Source organism: Canis aureus, chromosome 4 (genome assembly GCF_053574225.1).
Source record: "Canis aureus isolate CA01 chromosome 4, VMU_Caureus_v.1.0, whole genome shotgun sequence".
Classification (NCBI taxonomy): Eukaryota; Metazoa; Chordata; class Mammalia; order Carnivora; family Canidae; genus Canis; species Canis aureus.
The window spans coordinates 12399463-12408725 of NC_135614.1; the positions used below are offsets into that span (position 1 = coordinate 12399463).

The 9263-nt window shown below is 35.2% G+C and overlaps 1 pseudogene; it reads right to left on the bottom strand.

Moving 5' to 3' along the window:
- Window positions 1-5675: 5675 nt before the first annotated feature.
- On the bottom strand, window positions 5676-5896 carry LOC144311790 (dolichyl-diphosphooligosaccharide--protein glycosyltransferase subunit TMEM258 pseudogene; annotated as a pseudogene).
- Between the last annotated feature and the right edge of the window lie 3367 nt (window positions 5897-9263).

Sequence of the window (9263 nt, forward strand, 5' to 3'; positions counted from 1 at the left end):
TGAATTGTGTACACTAAGAATTATGATGCAGAAGTACATGGTGTTTTCAAGCTAGTTAGGGAAGGCTTTATAGAAGAATATGATTTTAAAAAAAAGAAGACAGAGTTGCTTTCCTTTCTCTGGCATATTAAACCAAGTAAATATGCGTTGAGAGCTTCAGGTGTTACTACTATCACCTCTGGGCATTGTCTTTCTCCTTCGAAAAGAATACATTAGCATCAGATTAAACAAAAGCTCATAAAATGCATGATGGCACACTGACCAATCAAAACATACCAAGCATTCTTTTCCAGAGGATTGGGAAAGAGATTCATTTTGAAATAATTATCTGGCAATAAGTTCAACCTGAAAAAAACAAACATGAAGCCATAATTATTTTCCAAAGAACTGGAGACTTATCCTACTTTCTGAAATTGTATAGCTCTTTCATAGCACTGGAAGCTCAATGCCATGTTTTATGTTCTAAGGGTAAAAACATGATGTCTGTTTTATTTCACAACATGAATTGAAAGCATTTGTGGGACAGGATGTTGTTTTGGTTCAATAGGTTGTTCAAGGTTCCTTAGGAGTTTTATCCAGTAACTACTTTCAGCTTTAAGGTATTAATGTTTCCACTTGGTTTTCGGATCCAAAGACTGCGTAAGCAGATTTTTCTGTTTTTGGTGCTTTACTCTACTGCTAGTGTGGTTTAAGGTAATCAATCATATAACAGAGTAATAAAGAACTCTGGCTAAGAGTTTCTACACAAATAAAACATGCATTGCTTTGAGTGGACATGGCGATTATTCAAGGATTGCAGGAATAGCTTTGAGTCAAAACCTCAAAAATGTCCCAGATTTGCAACTCATGAGCTATTTGGGAAGGCTGTCTCTCATGTTAATTCAGGTAAGATGCTGGCCAGACTCACGTTAAGAATACTAGAGTACCTGATGGGAACAATAAATGACTGGTTCCTTTGGGCTCTTCCAGCAAGTCTCTACTCCTCCTTCAGGGATCTTTCTGCCAGACTCCACAAGGAAAACCTGCTCTACTCTAATCTTTCCCTGGGGACCCAACTCCAGGTTTTGTGTTTAGGATCACAAGTAAGTCAACTTTGTCATAGACTTTTCTCTCAGGACCCTTTCCCTCAGGGGTCCATCACTCCTATCTGCCAGTCCCCGAACTTTGCTGCTGCCCTCCAGAGGTCCAAAGTTCACCACACTGGGGCCCTACTTTGGTCTCCCTACTTGGCTCAATATTGCTAAATGATAATATCCCCCAAATTTAATGCTTCCTCACTGCATTAGTTCATATATTTTCCTACAAATGCTTCCCTACTACATTAGTTTACTATTGTTTCCAACAAATTACCACAATTGTAGGGCTTAAAACAGAACAAATTTATTATTGGACAGCCCTGAAGGTCAGAAGTCTGAAATGGTGTCTTTGGGGCTAAAATCAAGGTGTCAGCAGGGCTACATTCTTTCTTGGAGGCTCTAGGGGAGAATCCATTTTCTTGCCTTTTCTGGTCACTAGAAGCTTCCCTCAAGCCTGTGGTCTCCTTCTATCATCAAAGCCAGTAATGGCCAGTTGAGCCTTTCTCATATCATATATCTCTGACTTTTGTTTTGTCATCACATTTCACTATGACTCTTACTTTCACTTTTCATCCTTGTGATCACATTGGGGCCACCGGAATAATCCAGGATGATTTCCTATATTGAGGTCAGCCAATTAGCAATCTTAATTCTATCTTCGTTCTTCACTCTGTCTTGCTGTGTAACATAATATATTTGCAAATTCTGGGGATTAGGGCATGGACATGGGGTCCTTAGTCTATCTACCACACTCATCTTCAATCCTACAATCAAAAATTACTTTTATTAATCCAGTGACTTCCTACAATGCTGAAAAATAGACCTGGCAATTGAATTCAATAAAAGATGTTAAATGCAAATATGTAGGACAAGTCATTACTCATTCTCCTGTGTCTGTTTACATATCATAAGTATATGATGGTCTTTTTCTGTAGAGAACCCAGACAAGTCTTCAGAATCCTTTTTAACATAGTATTCTTGGTATCTCCTTCCAATTTATTAGATTTAGTGTTAAGATGAAACTCATTTGATACAGCTGCTTTCGTGGGTCACTTCTTCCTTTTAATTGGGACTTCTGGATATGCAATGTTTTAACCTAAAGGAATTCTTTTAATTGTAAACTTTAGAGTACCAGTAATCAGTGTCTGGAGACAATTGTGCTCAGGGTGTTTTCCTGGAATTTTTAAAGGTATAACATATGTGCCAATTTCTGTTCCACTCTTCCTAAGGCCACCACTGCATGGGATAGGGGATTGAATGATCTAGGACAGGGTTACTGAATCTCAGCACTACAGGCATTTTGCATGGGATAATTCTCTGTTGTGGCCACTCTCTTGAGCATTGTAGGATGTCTGGCAGCATCCTTGGCCTTTATCCACTTGATGCCAATAGCTCTTCTCCAGTGAAAAACTTCTCTAGATACTGTCAGATATACTCTGGGCAACAAAGTAGCCCTCAACTGAGAACCACTGCCCTAGTAGAATGAAGTGGAAACCACCTATTTCTGGAATTAGTGTTAGAAAGGTATACTTTTGTTGTGGTTCTTTGACTTCCCTTTGGCTTATATTTAATGGTTTCCACCCCCCGCCCCCATAGAAGACCCTATCACCAATATCATTTCCCCACGTCTTCATTTCAGATATCCAAATCCCAGACCAAAGTGGAAGCCCTTTTGTCAGCATGAGCACAAGTATTGATTCTATTCATTTTTAAATCTCAGCTCAAGCACACTCCCTCCAGTAACCCTTCTCTGCCCTCTTCCAAACTCCTGTTGGCTAAATCTTCAAAGACTACTCTCGTAATCCTTGTCATTTTATTTATGGATACATGGCTGACTGACCCCAGACAGACTACTTTGAGAATGGTTTTTATAACTTACTTAGGTACAGTACTCTGCACATACTAGGTATTTAACAATTACTTAACAAAACCTTATTTCTTTCACATAATTTAAAGAGTCCCATTTTCTAAAGCCAGGAAGCAGTCATTTTTACCTTTTTTAAAGAATGTCTTGGTATTTATTTATTTATTAAGATTTTATTTATTTATTCATGAGAGAGAGAGAGAGAGGGAGGGAGAGGCAGAGACATAGGCAGAGGAAGAAGTAAGCTCCCTGCAGGGAGCCCAATGCAGTACTTGGTTCCAGGACCCTGGAATCACTCTCTGAGCTGAGGGCTGATGCTCAACCACTGTGAGCCACTCAGGGGTCCCTAGATGTCTTGGTATTTAACTCCATGTTGCTAAATAATGCCTATATTGCTGCCTTTTGATTTTTCAGTTTTAAGCAGTCTATGTAGGACAGATATTTAGTTCTCTTTACATACATACAAATTACCAATCTTTAGGAAGTGAAAGTTATATTATTAATGTGTACTCTCAGCACAACCTTCTCAATATGGTTATACCATTGTTCCCAGTTGAATAATATTCATTGTGTTTGTCATTATTGCTCTATAAATGCTTTTCACAGCTGAACTGTGTAGAATACGATTGCTATTCCTTTTCTGCACATTTTTTTAAGTTAATACACATCCACAATCCCTAATTTGCAATCCCAAAATTCAGAAAGCTCAGAAGACCAAAACCAAAACAAAACAAAATTTTTTGTTGGCAGCAAATTCATTTGACAGCATCTGACCTGAACATATCTGGCTATATATAGTTTGGTATGTATTTCTTATAAACAAGAACATTCTGTTGTATAAACTCTATATAACCATTAAAAGCAGGAAATTAGCATTGCTACCATACCATCTAATCTTTAGATTCCATTCAAGTTTTTCAAAATGTCCTAATAATGTCTTTTATAGCTAATCCTAAATTGCAATTCCAAAGTTCAAAAAGTTCCAGTTCAGAATCACTACACCACAGTCTTTTCTCTTTAGTCTCTTTCAATTCAATCCAAAATAGTTTGTCCAATTTTCCTTGGCTTTCCTGACCATGAAACTTTTATAGATTATAGGTCAGTTATTTTGTAGAATGTCCCTTCATTTGAGCTTATTCGATATTTACCATTAATTAGATTTACTTTATGTATCTCTGGCAAGAAAATTATAACAGTGATGTTATGTTCTTTTCATTGGATCCTACTAGGTGGCACATAATTTCTATTTGTTCTATTACTGATGTTTATTTTGATCACTTGGTTAAGGTAGTTAAGTTTGCTAGGCTTTTAGCTGCAAATTTACTCTTTTGTCTTTCATAATTAATAGATATTTTGTGGGAAGATTCTTTGAAGATATTGAAGTACTTTGTTTAAATATCTCACAAAACTTTCAGTTTATTAACTTTTAAATTTAAGTTAATTTTGAGCCATGGTTTCCAATTTTATTCAAAGGATTATAGAGCTTTAATCTATTATTTATTGTGATGCTCAAGTCATCCTAGATGTGACCAGTGGTAGTTCCCTCAAGATGATTTTTGTTCTTTTGACATATCGCCATCATTCTTTAAGCCTTTCCTTATTTTCTAGCACAGGAATAAAGAATATTCCAGGATCATCTTCTACTTTTCTTACCCCTATCTTGGAACTATCGCTCCAAAAGAAATTTAATTTTAAGATTCCATTTAGTGGATATTTAGAGAATGAGATCTGGCTAATAGGTGCGCTCATTCCTTTTGAAGGTATCACTGCTCCCATGCCCTCTTAGTGGACATAGCTAGAGAATCTATGTATATGTATATTTATATACACGTGTGTGTATATATGCATATTTATCATATACATATATAATATTCACATATAACAGTACACATTTACATTCAGATTTACCTCTCTATCAATCTATGCATTAAAAACTGAATTCTCATTAACTTTAATTTTATTTCAGTACTGCAGGGTTCATCCTAGTTTTCCTTCTTTCCATGCTTTTACTCCCTTTCTCCCAACAGTTAGGAAACTGATTCCCCTTATCCTTAACAGATTTACCTAATTGATGGATTCCTTTTATGCAATCAATATCCTATCATTGCTGCTAGCCCCTCCTCCATTTTTATGCTCTCATCATTTCACTGGTGCTCTGACACCATGCAATGGTCCTGTGACCAGCCTTATGATCATTAGTAATCTCTCCATCTTACTCCTCCCTAAGCAACCACTGATGTTCTATGTATCTCTACAAATTAGTTTGAATTTTCTAGAATTTTATGTAATTGAAATTACACAGTGTGTACTCTTTCATTCAGCATAAGTAATATAAGATTTATTCATGCTGTTATATCACTAGTTCCTTTCCTGTTATTGCCGACCAGTATTCTATTGTATGGCTATACCACAATTTGTCTATCCATCTGCTGATGGACATTTGATTTGTTTCCACTTTTTGGCTATTAAAAATAAAGCTGCTATAAAAATTCCTGTGCAAGTCTTAATGAGAGCATGTTATCTTCCTTTCTTTTGGGTAAATACCTAGGAATTACATGGCTGGATAAAATTATAGGTATATATTTAACTTTTTTGTTGTTTTGGTTACACATCTGCCTTTATTGTACACAGCAGGTGGGACACTTCCAGCAATAGTAAAAAAAAAAAAAAAAAAAAAAAAAAGATTTATAAAACCAGAGATTCAGGTATACCACTTGATTGCAACCCTTGGGAATTCATATGTAGATGCTAACCCAGGGCAGCAGGAAGAGGACTCCAAAGTCCATGAAAAGCCAGGCTACCAAGGAGATAAGGAGCTCTTTGTAGATATCCCAAGTGTGGTGCAGGTAACCTCATAAAAAAAGGACCAAGTGGTGAAAAACATGCCAATGTCCAATAGCAGCATGGTCAGATGGGGGAAAGCAGCCAGGTTCACTGGGCTGATGTATCTACTCATGGCCTCAGGCTCTGTTTTGCCAGGCACAGTGTAATCCACCACTCTGCCACCAGTATAACACGTTGGCTGGAGCAGTATATGTTTAACTTTTAAGGAAACTGCCAAAATCTTTGTCAAAATGGTTTGCCACTTTACAATCCTACCAGCAGTGTATGAAGTTTCAGATTTTCTATACCCCCATCGATACTCATAAAGTCATCTTTTAAATTGTAGCTATTTTAGTAGGTATGTAGTAGAGCCTCATTGAGCTTTTAATTTGCATTCCCTATTGACCAATGATAATTGAGCTTATTTTCATGTGCCCTCTTTATGTCTTCTTTGGTGAAGTATCTGATTAAATCTTTTCCTAATTTTTAATGTCTTGCTTTTTTCTCTTATAGTTGAGTTTTGAGCATTCAAAGGATACTTTGGATGCAAGGCCTTTATCAAATATGTGCTTTACAAAGATTTTTCCCAGTATGTGACTTGCCTTTTCATCCTCATTCTTTAATTTTCATTCCTCCATTTAAAGAAAAATGGCACTTTTTAAAGAGCAAAAGCTTGAATTTTATTAAAGACCAATTTATGAATTAGTTATGAATTGTATTTTTGACATATCTAAGAAATCTTTGAAATCTAAGAAATCTTTGTTTAACCCAAGGTCATCATAAGTTTTTATATTTTTGTTGCTGTTATAAGTAGTAGTCCTTTTTAACGTTAATTTCCAAATCTTTGTTGCTAGTACATAGGTGTAATGCCATATAGTTCCTATCCGTCATGTCTGGGAGCATAAAAGGCCTGGTTTTCCCACTCTTAGTCATGTTTAGATTTGAGTTGAGATAGTATCTACATGATTGATCCATTAAAAAGTTCTCCTTCAACCTTTCACTTAATATTTCTGAACCATTAATGTTGCCTAGTTGAATTATTTCATTAGGAGTTGTGAACTGGTGATTTTCTAATACTATCATTCTTGCATTTACTACCTGTGATTAATTTATAAAGAAAAAATTTCTTTGGTCACTAATTTTGTTGGCCTACAGTACAGCATACAGGGAAAGCAATATAAAAACTCTATTCTTTCCTTTTATTTATAATTTTTAGGTAAGGATTTCATTCTCTAGCAACTTTTGAATCAAAGGGTTTTCATTTTGGGAATATCATTATGGATTTGTATAATTTGATATCCTTCAATTCATTGGGGCCATTATTTTTAAGTTGCCCCATCTTTGGCCAGAATGAGCCTCTTCTAATTGGCTCCTGTGTTCTTTCAGTATTATACTAGTAGCCATTGATAGCTTTCTTGCTTTAAGACTGGACCAGATGTCTCTGCTTCATCCTGCACATTAAAAAAATTTTTATTTATTTGTCAGAAAGAGAGTGTCAAGCAGGGGGAGGAGCAGGCAGAGGGAGGGGTAGAAGCAAGCCCCCTGCTGAGCAAGGAGCCTGTTGACACAGAGCTTGATCCCAGATACCCTGGGATCATGACCTGAGCTGAAGGCAGACAATTAACCAACTGAGCCATCCAGGCACCCCTCATCCTGTACATTCTAAGTTATAGATTTGGAATTGCCATTTCTAAAAGTCTAAAAGGTGCTTTGGTTCTCTTTTTGGAGAAATAGTATAAAGAGATTACAATCTAGATACTAGGGGCACTCATTACTCCTGGAGAGTCATTGTTTCTTTTAGTGGTATATTTTCATAAGCAGAAGTATTTAATTTTTATCAAATTTATTAATATTTTTCTTAATATTGACCTTATACTTTTGTGTGTTTTTGGGGGGATTATTTCCTTACACTGAATTTCTGAAAATATTCTCCTATATTTTCTCCTATAATATCTCCTATATATTTCTATAAATATATATCCTTGCCCTGAAGTACTGAAAATATTCTCCTATATTATCTACTATATTCTTCTATATTACCTATTGTTTTGTCTTTACTACTTAGTACCATGAGCTAAGTGGAATTGATTTTTATTTCATTGCATAGTTGAAATGTTCCAATATCATTTTTCCCCAAAATGATACTCAGTGTTCCTGCCATCATGTGTTGAAAAGTCCATCCATATCTAACTACTCTATACCACTACCTTTGTCATAAGTCAAGTATTCATATATGTGAAAGTCCATTTCTGGAGCACATATATTCTATTCAATTTGTCTACTATACTTGCACCACTAACTTCTTTTAAGTGTTATATTTTATTTTTGATAGAGCCAATATTCATACTATAATTAATTGTTTTTGTATTCTAGGTTTTTTGTTATTTTATATATATTTTAGAATTGGCTTGTTAGTATTCCTCCAAACCTATTGATATTTTTATTCAGTTGCATTGGAATTCTAGATATGTTTGTGGAGAACTGTTCTCTTAATAATATTGAGTCCCCTAATTAATGCACATAGTCTCTTTATTTGTTTAGGTCTCCTTTAGTTTTCTTTATCAAAGTTTTGCAATCTTTTGCCATATGAGCCTTACAAATTTTGGGTTATAATTATTCCTGTGTTATTTAATATTTTTGATGACATAGAAATGACATATTATTTTAACTTTTTTTACATGTTTGCTGCTGATATATAGAAATAACAAATTTTATATTGATGTTGCACCTAACAACCTTGCTAAACTGAATTATTTGTCACTAGATTATTTTTGTATTTCTAGGAACACAATCATATCACTTGCTAATAATGACACTTACATTTGTGTTTAACCCTTGTATATTATTTCATTTTGCTTTATAGTTTTGGCTAGGACCCCTAGGACAATGTTGACAAGTGGAACAGTGACATCCTTATTTTGTTCCTTATATCAGAAGAATAATTTTCAGTGTCTCTGCATTAAAAGTTATGTTTGCTTGTAGGTTAAGATTTATTTTTATTTATTATTTTTTAGATAAGAAAGATCACTTATATTTTAAGTTTGCTAACCTTTTCTTTTTAATCACAAAAGAAAGTTGAATTTTATCAAATGTTTTTCTGCATCTATTGAACTGATTGTATGAATTTCTTCGTTAACTTCTTAATATGACAAATTACATCGAACAATTTTTTTAGCTATTAAACTTCCCTTGATTTGCTGGTTTAAACCCATCTTGATTCATCCTTTCGCTATACTGCCAGGTGCACATTGCCACTTTAGTGAAGTGTCAAGGGTGACTAAAGGTAAGTGCATGTTTTTAGTCTGCCATATTTACTTCTAAATTAGTGCTCATTAATTTTTGCCAGCTGATTTACTGTCTTGGCACCTTCACTTCTGTGCAGTGTTTGTCCCCTGCCACTTCTGTGCAGTGTTTGTCCCCTGCCACTGCTCTCTGCTCTGAATCCTAGTACTGCTAATTGCATTGTCTTCTGGTTGCAAATGTAATATAAGTGTTTCCAG